The sequence below is a fragment of the Dipodomys merriami genome, unplaced genomic scaffold (genome assembly GCF_024711535.1).
Source record: "Dipodomys merriami isolate MVZ:Mamm:240054 unplaced genomic scaffold, mDipMer1.0.p SCAF_8, whole genome shotgun sequence".
Taxonomy (NCBI): domain Eukaryota; kingdom Metazoa; phylum Chordata; class Mammalia; order Rodentia; family Heteromyidae; genus Dipodomys; species Dipodomys merriami.
The window spans coordinates 63,390,645-63,401,517 of record NW_027206401.1 but is presented as its reverse complement, the minus strand read 5'-3'; positions in this window follow the sequence as shown (position 1 = coordinate 63,401,517).

Here is a 10,873-nt window from a genome sequence, read left to right as displayed (position 1 = left end):
TATGCATATATATAGCTAGGTATCTATCTATATCCATGTATCTATATCTATACATATATATAAAAACAATATATAACATTTATATATACATACACATGTATATGTATGTGTATGTGAAGGGGCAAGTATAGATGTACGTCTATATTTCACATTTTCTTTATTCATTTATCAGTTGGTGGACACCAAAGCTGATTCCACAGCTGGCTCTTGTGCCATATTTCTTTAAGCATCTATGTGCAGGTATTCTGATTAATTCTGATATATGCCCCAGAGTAGTACAGCTGGATCATATGGTAATTCTATTTTATTTTTTTAAATTTTTTGTTGCATTAATTTATATTTTCATCAACAATGTATGAAGATTCCTTTTCTCCACAACCTCCCCAGCATTTATTATTATTAATTTTCTTGATGGCTGCCATTTTGACTTAGGCTCAATGGGATTTTAGCCATGTTTTGATTTCCTTTTCCTTTATGGCTAAGAATGAAGAGCCCATAACTATTACGTGGCAGCACAAAGACTACTTCTAGTGTAAGAATTTTGCACTTTACACTGCAGAGTAGACTGGACACCACTGTGTCACAGCTGGGAAGCACTGAGAAACAGGCCCACAGGAGCTTGTGCTATTTATTCCTGTGTGCATCTGGATAGTGTGGGTCCCAGGAGGGGGCACAATGACTGTGCTGAGAAAGCCCATGTGCTCTCCAGGGCATTCTAAAGCCAGATGCTCTGGATCTTTAACCTCAACAATATTTTGATGTAGAGATTAAAGATGGTTAGTTGAGCAGAACTGCAGTGCCTGTTCCAGGAGCATTTCTCTTTTCCTGCCAAAAACATCGTCTTGAACAGACTAATTACTATTTTAAACCACTGATCAGTTCAGGTTATTTGGAACTTTGAGAGCAAAAGGATCACAGTTCAAGGTCCCCTTACCCCCATGCAAAAAAAATCAGCAAGACCCCATCTCGATAAAGATGGTTTACACTTGGTATAAAGTGATCTGAGTGAAGTACTATCATCCTACAATCCCTCCCCCATGGGAAGAGGATGGAGTGCACATTAGCTAAGGACATAGCTGTGTTACCTTTACTAGCAGAGACAAGGGCAGTCTGTGGGGTTAATGCATGGGACCCTTCTGTGATTAATACACAGTCACTACTCAGAGTCAAATGCTTTTTAAGTATTTTTGTTCTACGTGTGCACAAACCTCTATATATGGCCTCCATTTCTCACTTCCCAACCATAGACTTCAAACCCAATGACTATCTGTTGCAGACCCTAAGATGCCAGGAGCTGGCAACGTGTGAGCAATGACTCCAACCCTCCGGGCTGGAAGTACTTGCCCTTTTGTTCGAGGAAGTGTTTTCTCTTGGCTTCTAGGCCTGGGGGCTTATCTGAGGGAGTATTGTAGACAAAGATTGTTTGAAATAGAATGAGGAAGGATGCGTACTCTCTACGCTTGTTGGCACAGTGGGTTCTAGAACAATGTGATACAAGCATTTGACAAATAAAGTGTATATAGCTGAGGCTTTTGCTGGAATAAACAGAGTTGTGCCTTCAGCTTTCTCTCCACCTCCTTCATCAATCCCTTTGCCCCTCGGAACCCTTGTTCATGCTGTGCCTGGACCACAGTAACTATCCTTAGCACTTTTTCTTCAAATGGAAGAAAGCTTTCAAACCCAAGGTTTCTGGAATAAACCCTTGCCCTTTATGTTTCTTCCAGGACCTCATTGAATAATTATTCTTCCACAGGTAGAAAGAACAAAAATTGGGTTGTAATAGTAAATATGCAACAAAAAATGGATAGCAAGATCTCATTTCCCTGTTGCTTGACACTGAGAAATTTGCTTGTTTTTCTTACAGTTTCCCTAACAGCTCACCTTTTCCAGGGTCCAGCTTTTCAGAAACAGCTGCTAAATGCAACCCTTTGGCTGGACAATCTACTTGATGACAGTTTATCTCTCCCTCTCCAGCAGATCCAAACTATTGACAGAAGAGAAAAGTTTACAGAGGGAGAATGAAAATTTCTTATCTCTCTTTCTCATGGTCCCTGATGCATTACCAAAATCAGATCAAAGCAAAAGACAATGAAAAATTTCCTGTCTCTAAATCAAATCATACTTTGATTAGGGTAAAAAAATTCAATAGAAATATTAAAATAGGCATATGATATGTGGGTCTTTGACCCCAAAATATAACTTTCCATGTAAATATACTTAGGAACATGTGCTCATACACATGATCAAGTCAACTGAAGTATAATACAGGCAGGAGTAAAACTCTATTAACTCAATTAACAGACCATTTCAAAAAATGAATACCAGGAAGCTGAAACAGTTTGAATAGGATGGGCTTAGCAGGAGGGGAGTAGATGAATGCAAAAGGGAATGGGGAAAAAGATTTATAACCTTCAATGCATGTATGTGAAAAAAAAGTGGAAAATGAGACATAACTCTAGGTAAAGTGGGGCGCTCATGATCAAAGGAGTGGCTAGACACATATATGGACATGCGAGGTTGTAACACCCTCGTACAAGCAATAGAACTGTGGAAAATAAGATGCTATTTGAAGCAATAACTAATGCTGTAAGAAAATTCCACTTCAAAGATAAATTAAGGTCATGTTTAGCACTGATGAATTCAGAATCGAAATAGTAAAGAATTTATAGTTATATAAGTTATAGAGCTTTAGTTGGTCTTGTTTGTGATCATTTGGGTAAATGCCCAAAAGTGGGATTGCTGGGACATAGTGGAGCTCTATGTGGAGTCTTTGGAGGAATCTCCATACTGCTTTCCAAAGTGGTTGAACAAGTTTACACTCCCACCAACAATGCAGTAAGGTTCCCTTCTGTCCACATCCCCTCCAGCATCTGTTGTTATTAGAGTTCTTGATTTTTGCCATTCTAACTGGGGTGAGGTGGTATCTCAATGTTGTTTTGATTTGCATTCTTTTATGGCTAGAGAGGTTGAGCATTTCTTCATGTGTTTATTGGCCATCCTTCTTTTCTTTTCAAGAAGTTTCTCTTTAAGTCTTTAGCCCACTTATTTATTGGGCAGTTGTTTCTTTGAAGATTTGTTGTTGGGTGATTTAATTTTTTAAGCTCCAGGTATATTTTAGATATGAGACCCTTGTCTGTTGTATGGCTAGTGAAGATGTTCTCCCAATCTGTGGGCTTTCTATTGATCTTGCTAGCTATGTCCTTTGCCATGCAGAAGCTCTGCAACTTCATGCAATCCCATTTGTCCAACCTTTCTTTTATTTGTTGTGTTTCCGGGTCTCTATTAAGAAAATTTTGGCCTGTGCCAAGGAGACCTAGGGTTTCTCCTATTCCATCCTGTAATGTTTTCAGAGTATCTGCTTTGACTCCAAGGTCTTTGATCCATTTGGAGTTGATTATGGTGCAAGGTGATATATAAGGATCTAGCTTTAGTTTTCTACAAGTAGTTAACCAATTTTCCAGTACCATTTACTGAAGAGGCTCTCTTTCTTCCATTCTATCTTTTTAGCTCTTTTATCGAAGATTAGATAGCTATAGATCTTTAGGTTCATTTCTGGGTTTTCAATTCTATTCCATTGGTCCAGAGGTCTGTTCTTGTGCCATTACCAAGTTGTTTTGATTACTATGGCTTTGTAGTAGAGTTTGAAATTTGTTATTGATATTCCTCCTACCAGCACAACTATGTTTTTGCAGCATTATTTACCATAGCTAAGATATGGAACCAACCCAGATGCCCCTCAGTAGATGAATGGATCAAGAAAATATGGTATATATATTAATTCTATGCCTCCATCAGCAAGAATGACATTGCCCCATTTGTTAGGAAATGGAAAGACTTGGAAAAAATTATATTACGTGAAGTAAGCCAGGCCCAAAGAAACATAGGTCCCATGGTTTCCCTTATTTGCACTAAATAGTATATGTCTGAGTCAAGCAGAAAAGGTCAGATAAGTTGATGTTAGGGGAATGAACCCCAAGATAAGTATTCAAATGTTTTTATGTTTTTTTTCTTTCATGCACTTGTTTCTATCATATTTATAAGATGATTTCTATGTTGATTTGTATGTCCCTCCCCCACAGTATAACCCATACTTTCACTGGATTTGATGTTGGTATAATTTGTGGAGGGGAAGGGGAGAAACAAATCATTTAAATAGTGATACAGGTGGACCCATTGCAACCATGAGATGTACAAGTCCTTATGTCAAAAAACGAACTTAACAACTTTGGTGGGGGGTGGAGGGAGGGGAGAGGTATGGGAAGGGATGGGAAGGGGAAACAGAGAGGAGGCTACAATGCTTGATAAGAAATGTACTCGTTATCTTGCCCATGTAATTGTAACCCCTCTGTACGTTATTTTCACAATAAAAAATTTAGTTATAGATAATTACACTGTTGGCAGGAAGATACAGCCATTATATAAACAGTATAATTCTTGTAAAAAATTAGGGCTAAAACTACCATACATACCTGGGTAAGTATCTAAAGAAAGTGAAATCCGTATGTACCTCTCTGTTTATTTAGCACTAATCATGGTAGTCAAGAAATGTAAAAAGCCTAAGTGATGACTAAACTGATGAGTAGGTAAAGAACATATAGTATATGTCTACTTATACACACCCAGACATATAGTGTGTGTGTGTGTGTGTGTGTGTGTGTGTGTGTGTCTTTGTGTATTCTGTTGGGCACGAATGGCTTATGTTTGTAATCTTTATTCAGGAGGCTAAGATTTGAGGATCGTGATTCAAGGCCAGTTCAGGCAGGAAAGTCGAGGAGACTTTTACCTCCAATTAACCAGAAAGAAATAAAAAAAAAATGGAGGTGTTTCTTTCTTTTTTTTATGTAATTTTATTTGTGAACATACTATACAGAGGGGTTACAATTACATGGGCAGGATAATGCATACATTTCTTACCAAGCATTGCAGCCTCCTCCTGTGTTTACCCTTCACATCCCTTCCCAGCCTCCCCTCTCCCCCCAATCCCAATCCTTCTCCTTCCGCCCCTTCTTCCCCCCCCCCCCCCCGCACCGACGTTGTAAAGCTCGTTTTGGGCATGACAACTTGTACTTCTCACTGTTGCAACAGGTCCACCTGTATCCTTAAAGAACTGGTTTTTCCCCATCTCCTCCACAAGTTATACTGACATCAAATATAGTGAAAGCAGGGGTTATACTGTGGGGGAGGGACATACAAACCAACAAAGAGATAATCTTTTTTTTTTTAATTTTTAATTTAATTTAATTTTATTTGTGAACATACTGTACAGAGGAGTTACAATTACATGGGCAGGATAATGCGTACATTTCTTACCAAGCATTGCAGCCTCCTCCTTTGTTTACCCTTCACATCCCTTCCCAGCCTCCCCCCTCCCCCCCATCCCAATCCTATTCCTTCCCCCCCTCCTTCCCCCCACCGCACCAACGTTGTAAAGCTCGTTTTGAACATGACAACTTGTGCTTCTCATTGTTGCAACAGGTCCACCTGTATCCTTATAGAACTGGTTTTTCCCCATCTCCTCCACTAGTTATACTGACATCAAATATAGTGAAAGCCGGGGTTATACTGTGGGGGAGGGACATACAAAGCAACAAAGAGATAATCTTATAAATGCGTTAGAAACACATGCATGAAAGAAAAAAAACATTAAAATACATATCTAAGGGTTCATTTTCCTGACATCACATTATCTGACCTTTTCCGCTTGACTCATACATATACTAGATATTGCAAATAACGGAAACCATGGGACCTATGTTTCTTTGGGCCTGGCTTACTTCACTTAATATATTTTTTTCCAAGTTTTTCCATTTCCTAACCAATGGTGCAATGTCATTCTTTCTGATGGAGGCATAGAATTCCATTATGTATATATACCACATTTTCTTGATCCATTCATCTACTGAGGGGCATCTGGGTTGGTTCCATATCTTAGCTATGGTAAATAATGCTGCAATAAACATAGTTGTGCTGGTAGCTTTAGTGTGGTCTTGTTTGTAAACATTTGGGTAAATGCCCAAAAGTAGGTCATAGGGGAGTTCTATGTGAAGTCTTTTGAGGAACCTCCACACTGCTTTCCAAAGTGGTTGAACAAGTTTACATTCCCACCAACAATGAAGTAAGGTTCCTTTCTGTCCAAATCCCCTCCAGCATCTGTTGTTGTTAGAGTTCTTGATTTTTGCTGTTCTAACTGGGGTGAGGTGATATCTCAATGTTGTTTTGATTTGCATTTCTTTTATGGCTAGGGATGTTGAACATTTCTTCATGTGTCTATTGGCCATCCTTCTTTCTTCTTCAGAGAAGCTTCTCTTTAAGTCTTTCGCCCACATATTTATTGGGCAGTTGTTTCTTTGAGGATTTGTTGTTGGGTGGTTTAATTTTTTGAGTTCCAAGTATATTTTAGATATGAGACCCTTGTCTGTTGTATGGCTAGTAAAGATCTTCTCCCAATCGGTGGGCTTTCTATTGATCTTGCTAGCTATGTCATTTGCCCTGCAGAAGCTCTGCAACTTTATGCAATCCCATTTGTCCAACCTTTCTTTGATTTGTTGTGTTTCCGGGTCTCTATTCAGAAAATTTTGGCCTGAGCCAAGGAGACCTAGGGTTTCTCCTATTCCATCCTGTAATGTTTTCAGAATGTCTGCTTTGACTTCAAGGTCTTTGTTCCATTTGGAGTTGATTATGGTGCAAGGTGATATATAAGGATCGAGCTTTAGTTTTCTACAAGTAGTTAACCAATTTTGCCAGCACCATTTACTGAAGAGGCTCTCTTTCTTCCATTCTATTTTTTTAGCTCCTTTATCGAAGATTAGATAGCTATAGGTCTTTAGGTTCATTTCTGGGTTTTCAATTCTATTCCATTGGTCCTGAGGTCTGTTGTTATGCCAATACCAAGTTGTTTTGATTACTATGCCTAGCTACAGCAATAAGACAAGATGCAGACATAAAGGGGATCCAAATAAGGAAAGAAGAAATAAAACTCTCCCTCTTTCCAGATGACATGATCTTGTATTTAAAGAATCCCATAGACTCCACTCCCAAATTACTCAAGCTGATTCAAAACTTTGGCAAAATAGCAGGTTATAAATTTAACCCCCCAAAATCAATGGCTTTTTTGTATGCCAACAATGAGAAAAGTGTGGCTGAAATTAGGAAAGCAACTCCATTTGTAATAGCCCCACAAAAAATAAAATACCTAGGAATTAACTTAACCAAAGAAGTGAAGGACCTCTATGATGAAAACTTTAAAATCTTGAAAAAGGAAATCAACACAGAACTTAAAAAATGGCAAAACCTCCCATGCTCCTGGATTGGCAAGATTAACATCGTGAAAATGGCCATACTTCCCAAGGCTATCTACAAATTCAACGCAATACCTATCAAAATTCCAACCTTATTCTTCAAGGAAATAGAAGAGGCAATCCAAAAATTCATACGGAACAATAAAAGACCCTGAATAGCAAAAACGCTCCTCAACGGAGGTGTTTCTCAAGTAGTAGAAGGCCAGCTTTTAGTGAAAAATCTAAAGGACATCATCCAAGCTCTGAGTTCAATCCCAATATTAGCACAATAAGGACTAAATTAAAAAATGCAAACCAACCTCTCCCCCCAAAAACCAATGAAATTCTATCATTTCTGTTAACATGGATGGAAGAGGAGATGATTATAGTAAGTGAAATATGCCAGGTAGAGAAAGATGATCTTATTCATATGTACACCCTAAAGGCCTTGATTTCATGGAAGTTGAGACTAGAACAGTCTATACCAAAAGCCAGAGAGAATGGGTAGGGGGTTGGGGGAATGAGCTAAGTGATAGTTAGCAAGAAGCTATTGGTGTACTGTTGCAAAGCTGAGAGATGAGAGATGACAATAATGAAACATGTTTTTCAGAGTTTGAAGAAAAGAGCTTGCATGATCTTACATGAAGATTAATAAGTATTTGAAGATATAATAAGTATATAAGATAAAACAAACATGTTATTTTCATTTAAATATCACAGTGTTTATATAAAAATATCAAAGTATCACACATACCTACTCATTTGTATAATCTTTTTGTTTTTTTAAAATCTTTTTGTTTTTTTAAAATACATTTTTATTGTAAAAATACTGTACAGAGAGGGGTTACAGTTACATAAGCAAGGTCATGAGTACATTTCCTATCAAGCATTGTTACCTCCTCCTGTGTTTTTCCCCTACCTTCCCTTCCCTCCCACCTCCACAACTACACTCCTCCCCACCCCCCACCCCCTGCTTAAATTGTAAAGTTCGTTTACAACATAGTGTCTTGTACATCTCATTGTTACAATGGGTCAACCTGTATCCCTATTTAAGCATTTTGTTTTTTACCTTCCCCTCCCCAAGCTAGAGAAGTATATATACAAGATGCAGGACACTGATATCAAATACAGTGAAAGTGAAGTAAGGCAGGCCCAAAGAAACATAGGTCCTATGGTTTTCCTTATTTGCAATAACTAGTATATGTCTGGGACAAGCAGAAAAGGTCAAAAGCTATGTACATATGACCAGATAAGATGATGTTAAGAGAAATGAACTCCAAGATAGCGACACAAGTGGTTTTTTTCTTTCTTGTTATTGTTCCTGATGTATTTATTATCTTTATGTTTTATGTATCAGTTAAAAGTAAATTTCTCCACCTTCTGGTGGCTCATGCCTATAATCCTAGCTACTCAGGAGGCTGAGATCTTAGGATCCAGGTTCAAAGCTAGCCCGGACAGGAAAGTCTGTGAAACTCTTATCTCCAGGAAACCACCAGCAAACCAGAAATGGTGCTGTGGCTCAAGTGGTAGAGTGCTAGCCTTGAGCTAATGAGCTGAGGGAAGCGCTCAGGCCCAGAGTCAAGCCCCATGACTGACAAAATAGTAATAGTAATAATAATAATAGTAGTAATAATAATAATAATAATTTAAACCTTGATAATCATCTATTTCTTGCTATGCATTGGGGGAAGTGACTTTATACTTTTAAGACATTTTGAGGGTCTCAGAATTATTTTTGAAACATAAACCACTAAATCCCATTTTTACTGAGGAATTGCCTGTGTAGAACATGCTATTTTATTTAAGTAGCCTTTCTACAAATGTAAGTGGTAATATGGGCAAGAGAGACCTTTGTGTAAGCTGAATGCTGTGTGTAAGCTGAATGCTGTGGCCTGGGCAGGGGCTTTGCTTGCAGGATTCTGGGCAGCAAAGGGGGACACTGAGCCCCTGAGAACTGTCCAAAGTCCATTGCTTCACTAAGGCCTGTAATTTCTAAATAACTGGTTTCTGCTTTAAGCTATCATTTTACCCGGAGCACATCATAACATCCCTGATTTATTGACCCATTTATTGCTGAGTGTATGTATTGTGCTTTTTTAAAAAAACACAGTTTTCTAGACCCTGAAAAATCTTCAGGAAATATTAGTCTTAAAACCACTCTTTGACCAACAAGTACACTATAAAAAGAATACTATTCCATTAGTTAACCACATTCATCTCTAGATCAATTATGTGGTTCATTTTTGGGGAATTACATATGAGTATAAATATATTTTTGAGTCCATATACATATAGGGTGGAAAATTACAAGTCCATTGCTGTGGGCACACACTGGCTGAAGGATTAATTTTCTTGCTTTGCAAACTGGATGTGCATTGCTGGATAATTGGATGAAAGCTTCTGAGCTGTAGGCATTCATCCTGGGTTGCTGAAGAGTATAAAGGGTTGACTCAGCACTGATCTCTCCTTCCCCCCTTTATTTTTGTCACATATATTATATCTTTCAATTTCTCTATTTTTGTATCCCTAATCCCTCTCTCTGTGTGTCTGTTTCTGTTTCTGTCTCTCTCTGTCTCTGTCTCTGTTTCACTTTCTCTCTTTCACATCTTCTCCTCTGGCTAGACCCCACTGATGATTTCTTTTATGATTTTAAAAATTACTTACTTGTTGGAAATGTTCCAACAAGAAAGTTAATCTTGTAGATGGATCACTGGAAAACTAATTGAAATGTGTTCATTCAGTTATCAAAGATGTGTTGAGCTATTGCCACTTAATTGGAGATAAAATTGGAAATCATCTAGTGTCTTCCAAGTACAGTTTTCTCCCTAGGTAAATAAATTTACAATTTCTCTAGTGGAGTCTTAATGAATGTTATGGGTAACTACTTTTCTGATGTGATGGAAGACAAAAAACTGTTCAAAACAGAAATATTGAATTACGTATTAGATTCTTTCTGTACCATATAAAAAACAGTTCCTATGCACTGCGAAAGGAGAAAAACACACATTTTCCTTGCCATTTGAAGAAATCATGACTCCACACTTTAATATGTAGGATATTTTTTTTATTTTAATTTTATTTTATTCGAGAACATACTGTACAGAGGGGCTACAATTACATGGGCAGGATAATGCATACATTTCTTACCAAGCATTGCAGCCTCCTCCTTTGTTTACCCTTCACCTCCCTTCCCAGCCTCCCCCCTCCTCCCACCCAATTATACCCCCCTCCCCCCCCACACCGACATTGTAAAGTTGGTTTTGACATGACATTTTGTACTTCTCATTGTTGCAACAGGTCCACCTGAATCCTTAAACGACTTGTTTGTCCCCATCTCCTCCACATGTTATACTGACATCAAATATAGTGAAAGCGGGGGTTACACTGTGGGGGAGGGACATACAAAGCAACAAAGAAATAATCTTATAAATGCGTTAGAAACACATGCATGAAAGAAACAAAAACATTAAAATACATATTTAAGGGTTCATTTTCCTAACATCACATTATCTGACCTTTTCCGCTTGACTCATAACTATACTAGATATTGCAAATAAGGGAAACCATGGGACCTATGCTTCTTTGGGCCTGGCTTA